We start from the raw sequence: 10,081 nt of genomic DNA, 5'->3' as shown, positions 1-10,081 counted from the left end.
AGGTGTGTGCCACTGTGCCCTGTAACATATTGTTTTAATTTGCTTGTTAATATTTATTTTTTAGTTTTATTTTTCGGCGGACACAACATCTTTGTTTGTATGTGGTGCTGAGGATCGAACCTGGGTCGTACGCATGCCAGGCGAGCGCGCTACCGCTTGAGCCACATCTCCAGCCCTAATTTGCTTGTTTATAGCTGAACCTGGTGATACACAGCTGTAATCCAAGCAGGTCAGAAGGCTGAGGCAGGAGGATCTTGAGTTCAAAGCCAGCCTCAGCAATGGTGAGACATTAAGCAACTCAATGAGAGACCCTGTCTCTAAATGAAATCCAAAATAGGGCTGGGATGTGGCTCAGTGTTTGAGTGCCCTTGAGTTTAATCCCGGTATACCTCCCTCCCCCCCAATTTGCTTGTTTTTGCCTAAAAATTAGTGATGTTGAATATCTTCTTGTGTTTGCCTTGGTCACTTGCATATCTTCTTTGAAGAACTGTCTTAAGTTCTTTGCCTATATTATAATTGGATTGTTTATTTTTTTGTTGAATTATAAAAATTCTTTGTATATTCTGCATACCTTATCAGATCCATGATTATTTTAAAATGTTTTCTCCCATTTTTTATGTGGTCTTTGGTTGAAGCTCAATTTATCTGTTTTCTTTTGTTGCTTATGCCTTCAGTGTCATTCTTAAGAATCTGGTTTCTTTTCTTTTCTCTCTCTCTCTCTTTTTTTTTTTTTTTTTTTTGTACTGCTGGGGATTGAACCCAGGTCCTTGTGCATGCAAGGCAAGCACTCTACCACTGAGCTATATCCCCAGCCCCTTCTAAGGGATTTTGATTTTGGCTGCTATATTTAGATTGTTGATCCATTTTTCTCCTTTTCTTTCTTCTTCACCTCCTTCTTTTTGCATTACTAGAGATTCAATCCAGAGGCCCTCTACATCCCTAGCCCTTTTTATTTTATTTTGAAACAAGGATCTGGCTAAATTGTTGGCCTTGAACTTGTGATCCTTCTATCTCCCTTGGAAGTAGCTGGGATTACAAGTGTGTGCCACTATGCTGTCATTTTTTATTCTTTTGATTGACACATAATATTTGTACAACCTAGCAATTCCACTACTGAGTATACATTTGAACGAAATGAAATCAGCATGTTGAAGAGATATCTGAGATGCCCCATTTATCATAGCACTATTTACAATAGCAAGGATATGGAATCAACCTAGATATCCATAAAGAGACAAATGTATAAAAGAAACACACACACACACACACACACACACAATGAAATACTATTTGGCCATTAAAAAGTACAAGATGCTGTCATTGGTGACAACATAGACAGCTCTGGAGGACGTTATGTGAAGTGAAGTAAGTCAGGCACAGAAAGACCAATACTGAAACACTGCATGATCTCACTTGCAGAATCTTAAAATGTTGATTTCATAGATATCCATGCACTTTGAGTTAATTTTTGTACACGTTGTGAGGTAGATTTTCAATCTTATTATTTTGCACATGTATCCCCAGTTTTCTCAGCATCCTTCGTTAAAGACAGTATCTTTTTCCCACTGCATGTCTTGGAACACTTGTTGAAAATTAATCAGCTATAGATTCTGGGTTGATTTCTGGACAATGGTCTATATGTCTGTCTAGTATCAGTCCCACAGAGTTTTAATTATTGTGGCTTCATAGTAAGTATGAGATTTTAGGAAGTGTGGGTCTTCCAACTTTGTCTTTTTTTTTTTAAATCTTGATTTTTCAATTCAAAGTCCCTTGAATTGGGTTTTACCATTTCTGGAAAAAACATTCTTTGGAATGTTGACAGGGATTGCACAGAATCTGTGGATCGCTTTGGATAGTATATTGCCACCTTAACATATGAATTCTTCTATTCTGCAAAAACAGAATGTCTTTTCATTAATTTAGATCTTCTTTAATTTCTTTCAGTAATTCATTGCAGGCTTTAGAGTAAAAAATGTTCACTTCCTTAGATAAGTTTATTCTTAAATTTTTATTCTTTTGGATGCTGTCAAAAATGGAATTTTAAAATATTTCCTCATTGGATTTTGTTGTTGATATATAGGAAAAAAAATGTTTTTCGTTTTTCTTAGTATTGATCTTAAACTTTGCAACTTTGCTGATTTTGTTTATTAACTCTGGTAATGATGTATGTTTGTTTTTGTAGAGTCTTTGAGATTTTTCTTTACATAAGATCATGTTCTGTGTTGATAGATGTACGATATAGTTTTACTTCCTTCCTACTTTTCCATCTTAGATCCCTTTATTCCTTTTTTTTTTTTTGCCTTATTTTTCTGGCAGAACTTAAAGCATGCTGTTAAAGAGAGTGATTCAAGTGTACATGCTTATCTTGTTACTGATCTTAAAAGAAAAGTGTTCAGCCTCTCACCATTGAGTGTGATGTTTTTCACAAATGTCCCTTATCAAATTTAAGAAGTTCCCTTCTATTTCTAGTTTTCTGAGTGTTTTATTCATGAAAGGGTGTTGGTTTTTGTGAAATATCTTTTTTTACATCAATTGAAATGAACTTTTTTCCCTTTGTCCTATTAACATGGTATATTTTTTTATCATTTTTTTGTGTATTGAACTACCCTTGCATTCCTGATTCAAATCCTGCTTGATCATAGTGTATAATCCCTTTAATGTGCTATTGGATTTTATTTGATTTGTGTGCGTGTGTGTGGGGGTGTGTGTGTGTGTGTGATGCTGGAGATTGAACCCAGAGCCTTGTGTGTGCAAGGCAAGCTCTCTACCAACTGAGCTATATCCCCAGCCTTGATTTTATTGTATTTTGTTAAGGATTTTTGCATCGACACTTGCAAGGAATATTGGTCTCTAGTTTTCTTGCAGTGTCTTTATCTGGCTTTTGTATCAGAGTGATAGTGATCTTATAGAATAAGCTGATACTGTTTCTTCCTGTCTTTCTTTTTCTTTTTTTGGAAGAGTTTTAAATGGGTTGGTTCTAATCCTTCTTTAGATGTTTGGTAAAACCAATGTGATTTTAATTTGCTTTTCTCTGGTGTCTAGTGAAGATGAGCATCTTTTTATAGGTTTATTGGACATTTTATACCATCTTTTATGAAAGACTATTCAAGTGTTTTTTTTTCATTTTGCTACTGGTATTCTTTTCTTGATTTATAGAAGTTTTTACATACTTTGGATGAGTCCTTTGTCAGATATTATATATTATATATTGTTATATCTTTTCCTAAGCTGTAGTTTGCCTTTTTATTCTGTAACAATGTATTTTGATGAACAGAATTCTTAATTTTAATATAGTCCTGTTAAATCCTTTTTTTTTTCTTTTGTGGTTACCCTATTCATACTGTGGGCTAACCATCTTTTCCTATTCCAATGTCATAAAGACTTTTCCTGCCTCTTGCCTGTAATCCCAGCAGCTTGGGAGGCTGAGGCAGGAAGATTGTGAGTTCAAAGCCAGCCTCAGCAATGGTGAGGCACTAAGCAACTCAGTGAGACCCTGTCTCTAAATAAAATACGAAATAGGGCTGAGGATGTGGCTCAGTGGTCAAGTGCTCCTGAGTTCAACCAGCACCAAAAAAAAAAAAAAAAAGATTTTTCTCATTGTTTCACCTTTTATTCGCAATCTTATTTTTGTGAAAGATGAGAACTAAAAATTAAGGTACTTTTTTTTCTATATAGATATCTAACTGACCCAACACCAGTGTTTCCTTCATTGTCCTGCAGTTTCCCTTTATCATGAGTCTGGTGATCGTATGTGTATAGGTCTGTTACTCAATTCTTTACTGCAGTCCATGTAGTGGCTGTCTGCCCGTGCACGAGCAGCACATTGTCTTCATTACTGTGGCTTTGTAATGGATGTCCTAGCATCTGACACTGAAAGTCCTCCCTCCTTTTTCTTCAGGATCATGTTGTGTATCCACATTTTTGCACATACATTTCCATTTTAGAATCACCTCAATTTATACAGAGGGGAAAAAAGAAGCCTGCTGGGATTTTGATTGGGAGTATGTTGTTGTATAGGTTTGGGAACTAGACAAACAAAGGACATTTCTAGAATTTGTAGGCAAGATCCAAAGAAACATTACTATTCAATAAATATTTCTGATTTTTGCCATGCCCTCTGTGGGGTGCAATAGTGTGTAGGGACACAGTGGTAAACAAGATATAGTACTTGCACACAAGGACTCAAGAAGCTGTCTAGGTATTCTCTGAATTTGACACTGAGAATTTCTGTAGAATTGAGGCAGTTGATGTGCACCAGTTTTTTGTTCTAAGCATGGGCACTCTACCACTGGCTACATCCCCAACTCTTTTTTATTTTTCATTTTGAAACAGGATCTTGCTGAGTTGCCAAAGCTGGCCTTGAATTTGCAATCCTTATACCTCAGCCTCCCAGATAGCTGGGATTACAAGCATGTGTCACCATGCCCAAATAAGTGTTATTTTTTAATCATGACAATTTTATAGTGGCCTGGGTGTTTTATGGTCATTTTTAATGTCCTCTTCATGAAATGGAATGCTTTCCAAGTTTTCATATTTCACTCAGGAAATAGAAGGCTCAACAGTAACTGAGTTCTTAATATGTGCCATTGAGCACGTTGCAAAATTAAATTATTACATTTAATTCGAATGATAGCCTCACCTGACAATGAAATATTCTCTTCCCCATTTTTAAAAAAATTTTTTAGTTGTAGATGGACACAATACCTTTATTTTATTTACTTTTAAGTGGTGCTGAGGATTGAACCCAGTGGCCCACATGTGCAAGGTGAGTGCTCTACAGCTAAGCCACAACCCCAGCCAGCCCCTCTCTTCCCCATTTTTATAGATGAGGAAACTGAGGTTTAAAGTGATTGAGTAATTTGCCTGAGATCATATAACAAGCAGACTATGGATATAGAATTGGAACCAAAAATCTTCCTAACTCCAAGGCCAAGGCTCTTTAAGCACTAAAATTCAAAAATAGAAACTACATAAAATGATTCTTCCTATGATGTAATTACTTGCAAAGTCTGCACATCTGTTGTCATAATAGAAGGGCCATGATATGAATGGAGTCTTCAGAAAAGACAGATATATATGAATTTGTTGGTGTTTCTTCAGCACTTCAGAGAGCATGGAAGTGGTAGTAAGAGAAAATATGTAGATGGGACTTTGATATCACATGGCACTGTTAACTACATTATCTGAAGCCACTAGGCATGAAGTGCTTTAATATAAGACACTAGGAAATCAAAGGCCCATTCCCAAGAAAGGCAAAAGAAATTCAAAGACTCTGATGTGGGGTAGATGCTTCCATTTGTTGGACAACTTAAAGAAGACAGCGGTTAATCTCAAAATTTAAGTTCTCAGCTTTTGTCAAGGACAAAAAGCCAGAGATTTCTTATTATTCTTAAAGAATATCTTATTTATTATACATCAGGCTGACAGACCCTAAAATCAGTGCTGAGAATGCTTAAAATCTAACTTAAATTTAAATTCTGTGGGTTGTCTAGTACAGTGTCAGTTGAAACACCAGCTTTATCAGATTCCTATGTTCAAGATACTCTACTGAATGGGAAAGCATAGGGCCCTAAGAATTGGAGATGGACATAAAGAAGGATTAGAATAGCTAAGAATGGATTGAGCCTCCAACCCTACGGAATCTCCTTTGCCAATTTATGTTGATAGGACTCTTCTTGACTTGCTTGAACACTCCAAAGTGCTGGCCTGATGAGAATCATTATCTCCATGCTATACTTTCGTGGTTTGACTTACAAATTTTGATTTTATGATGGTGTAAAAATGATGAAACCATACTTCAAATTTTGAATTTGGATCTTTTCCCAGGTTAGCAATAGGTGGTGTGACACTCTCTCCCACTGCTAGTAGCAGTGGTGTGAAGTAGCAGCTCTCACCAGTCACATGATCCTGAGGGAGAACCACCAATACTCCACAGTGTAGTGGGTTGCTAAGCTATATTGGGTAGGTTAGATGTATTAAGTACATCTTTAATTAGGATGATGTTTTCAATTTACTATGGGTTTATCAGGACGCAATCCCATCATAAATTGGGGAATATCTGTACATATAGTCATGAGCTACTTGACAATGATGGGCTGCATGTACCACATCCCATAAGGTTACACCTCATAGTGACGTTGTAATCATCTTAGTTTAGGTACAGTCTATGATGTTCACACAAGAACAACATTACCTAATAGTGCAGTTCTCAGAATGTATACCTTTGTTTACTGATCTATCTTCTAGCATGCCTTGTGGGAGGTAGGCCATAATAACATAATCAAACAAGAAATATCAACCATCCATCAAAAGATTTGTAGACTTATGCTGATTTATACTTGTAAACTTTAGAAATGTATCTGAGGGTATTTCTTCCTTTTTTCCCTCCAATTTTTGGAAATTTAAGTGTGGGAAGTGGATTGTATGTTAATATTAGGCAATTGAAGGAGTGAAATGCAGAATTGGGTCAACCCTTGTTTTGTTTTGTTTTTGTTTTTGCCTCTCAATCTCTAATCTCTTTTTTCTATATCTAAAGAACCTCTCTCATTAAGAGGCACAGCCTGCTACCTACTAAGCTGAAAATGTGGAATACTTATTTTTTACAGATTCAATACACCTAAATGTGGCATCTACTCAAAGTCTTGGGAGCTAATAACCCAAAGGCATGAGGGTCATGGTGCTCTGGTGGCAGATCCCAACCATGGATATGTTCTGAACCAGCGTGGTTCCCAAAAGTGCCCCGTTCTGCCTACTCAGTGCTAGCACAGGGTCTCTGCCCACCATGGCACAGTGCGGTCTTCCTGAGCAGTGCTTCAGTGATTCGCTGGCCCAGTGCAGTAATATACTAGAGCCAGCTCTATCAACTTGCAAAGCTGATTGCTGAATTTTCAGAAATTTGTGAGGCAGTGTTTAAATATGAGACCAAAAATTAAATTATATAAGCGGTTATGTAAATTATACTGTAAAAAGGTAATAAATACCCAAACTCATCATTTCCCAATTAACTTACTATCATTTGTGGACAGAAGGTCATTTACATCTACCATAGCTTTGTACTATGCCTCTTCCCCACCCCATGGTAAGGGGCATTATACCGGGAGTGATGGCAAGGCTAACCACACCACAGAAACTGGCAAGCACTATAGTCATGGCTTGACTTAGAATTTTATTGGTTGTCTAGAGTTAACTGATGAAGAAATGTTAACAATACAGATTAAAGTTGAAAGTGTGTCATGTCTATAACCCTTACTTGTAAATAGCACAAAAATTAAGACAACACATTTTTTCCTGAATAGCTAGTTTCACTGCCTCAAAGCTTCATTCTATGATCCTCCTAGAGATTCTGAGAGCATCTCATTGTCCCCTTTAGATTCTTTTTCTAGATAAATCAATCAGAAAAAATGGTGGGCACACTACACCATCTGTAACAGAACAGATATTTTTCAGTAACATGATAAACCCCTCTACAACATGCCTTAGTTCAAAGGAGGGCAAGAGTCTGTCCTTCATTCAAAACTTAACCTCAGCTGGTAACAAGAAAATTCTAACTCTTTGATTGACAGTCCAATTACTATTTTAAATTATTTATCTTTCTTTATGTCTCAACTACAGCATTTCTTCCACATATTATGAGACATACCTAGTACTTTCAAATGCAAGTTTATATTCTACTGTGGGACCATTCTGCTTATTTTTGAGGAATTAAGCTACATATAATGAAAGTTACAAACATTTATTGAGCATCTATATAATACTACAACATCCTTTACAAAATGCTGTAGCAGAAGCTTTTGGAGAAAAAAAATCTGAAAATTTTGTTTGGTCCTTGAAAAACTTTATTATTTGGTGTCGGAGATGACACATATACACAGTGACTAAATTCAAAATGGTATGTGTTAGCCAGGCATGGTAGCACATGCCTATAATCCCAAAAACTCAGGAGACTGAGGCAAGATGATCATGAGTTCAAGGACAGTCTCAGCAACTTAGCAAGACTATGTCTCAAATTAAAAATAAAAAGGACAGGGAATGTAGAGCACCCGAGTTCAATCCCCAGTACCAAAAAAGCATGTGTTAGGAAACACAAAAGAGGTTCAAACTGCCATGAAACCTGCCAATTGCAGCAAGATAACAACCAAGTAATTATATCATTTGTAACAATCAACCAAGTTTGATAGTGAGCATCACCCAAATAGAGCAGTATAAATCTTAATCATTTTTCTTTAGTATAAAAGAAAGACTCAAATGAACCTTAGAGCCAGACAGGGCTTGAGAAACTACTCCAGAAGTTGCCTGTTGTAAGTGTCAGCTAATAATTCAAAGAAGTAGAATTATAGAAATTAGACTTTATACAATATTGTGGGAGATGTGGCAGTAGAGATCTATAAAGGAGAGGATATAGTTGGAAGATCAGATAAAGTTACTAATCTGGACTTAGATGGCTGGGAGCCTAGAAAGGGTGCCAAGATAACTCTGCTGGTGGGCCTCAAGCCCAGCAGGCTGTTGGTAGGGAAAGCCAGACCCAAGGTGTGGAAGCAAGTACACCTACTCGGAATAACATAATATGGTGACTACACTGTCCCTAATTGTACTTATCCTGGCCAAGGATAGAGAGAACCCAAAGGAGGAGATGGACAGGAGCGAAGGGAGCCATGACTCCAGCTGTACTTTGCTCCAGAAAAATAAACAAGATCAGCAGGGTCATGCTTCTTAGTGAAATGGCTGCTGCTTCACTTCCTTGTTTCAAATCTCCCACAGATTTCTCATGTGGCCAACAGGAGCCACACAAGCCAGGCAGTTCTGGGATACACAATTCCAGCTAAGTTACCACAATATAAAGCCACCATACTATGTTACCTCATGTAAGAGACTGAAACCCTCTTAACCTCAGTTTCCTCACTTGTGAAAAAGAAATAATAGTATTTACCTTGGAGAATTGTTAGAAGATGCATATCTTAATGCATAGCTCATAATATATAGTATATATTATTTATCCCTTGAAACAAATTAAAATATTTAATTTCAGTTTTATGGTATACCCTCTATTTTTAAAACTACTTTCTCTTGTTAAAAGTGCTATGATTTGATAATTTTTCCCCATGCCTCCCCATTTAAAATACAGACCAGAGACAGGGCCTAGACTGAGTTGTATGCAGGGCAGGTTTATCTGCTCCCTTTTAGTCAGTGGTAGAACGCAGCCTATGGTAAGCATTAGGGAGCTGATTTTTTATTTTTAAGAGAAGTTACATCTAATTTTCTTGAAATGTATTTTTTCTCACATTTTTTTATTGGTGCATTATAGTTGTACATACTGATGGTATCTGGATACAATATAATACAATATAACAATAATATTTGACTAATATCACTCCCCAGCACTCCCCAAAACATATTTTGATATCATGTTTGGTAGGTTATTTCCTTTAGTTATAAATGATTATTAATATTATTAAGAACAGTGAGCCAAATAAGCCACTTTACAAATTAAAAAAAAAATTAGAGCAAAATTCAAATGTGTTTAACATTTTTGTATTTACGACCCTAAACTTGGAAATAGGAATATGATTTGGGTAATAGAACAAGGCAAGGATGTCCATGTTCACTTTCATCATTTCTATTCAACATCATATTGGAAGTCCTAACCTGTGAAATAAGGCATGAAAAATAAATTAAAAGTCATACAGATTGTAAAGGAAGAAATAAAACTATTTCTATTTATAAAAGACATGATTGGGTACACAGAAAAATCCCAAAGAGTCTAAAAACACTGTTAGAGCTAATAAGTGACTTTTAGGAAGATTTGAAGATATAAGATCAATATACAAAATGCATGAAAAATTCTTTTTACATATTAACAATAAAGAAAGTAAATATTTTTATATTAAAATATTTAAAAATTATATTTCAAAGAACACCAAAAAGCATTAATTATTTAGGTATAAATCTGACAAATTACAAAATCTACATGCTTAACTATAAAATTTTGATGAGATAAGTCAAAGAAGATAAAAATAGAGATATGCCATGTTCATGGATTAGAAGACTCAACGTTGTTGTCATTTCTTCTCTAAATTGATTAATA

General features: G+C 35.9%; 1 pseudogene; it reads right to left on the bottom strand.

Moving 5' to 3' along the window:
* Positions 1–9,096: 9,096 nt before the first annotated feature.
* On the bottom strand, positions 9,097–9,220 carry LOC124078322 (small nucleolar RNA SNORA51; annotated as a pseudogene).
* Between the last annotated feature and the right edge of the window lie 861 nt (positions 9,221–10,081).

This window comes from Marmota monax, unplaced genomic scaffold (genome assembly GCF_021218885.2).
Source record: "Marmota monax isolate L192 unplaced genomic scaffold, Marmota_monax_Labrador192_F-V1.1 WCK01_AAM20220418_F8-fsc00098, whole genome shotgun sequence".
Taxonomy (NCBI): Eukaryota; Metazoa; Chordata; class Mammalia; order Rodentia; family Sciuridae; genus Marmota; species Marmota monax.
The sequence above is the reverse complement of the archived record's forward strand: the minus strand, read 5'-3'. Positions and strand labels throughout refer to the sequence as shown.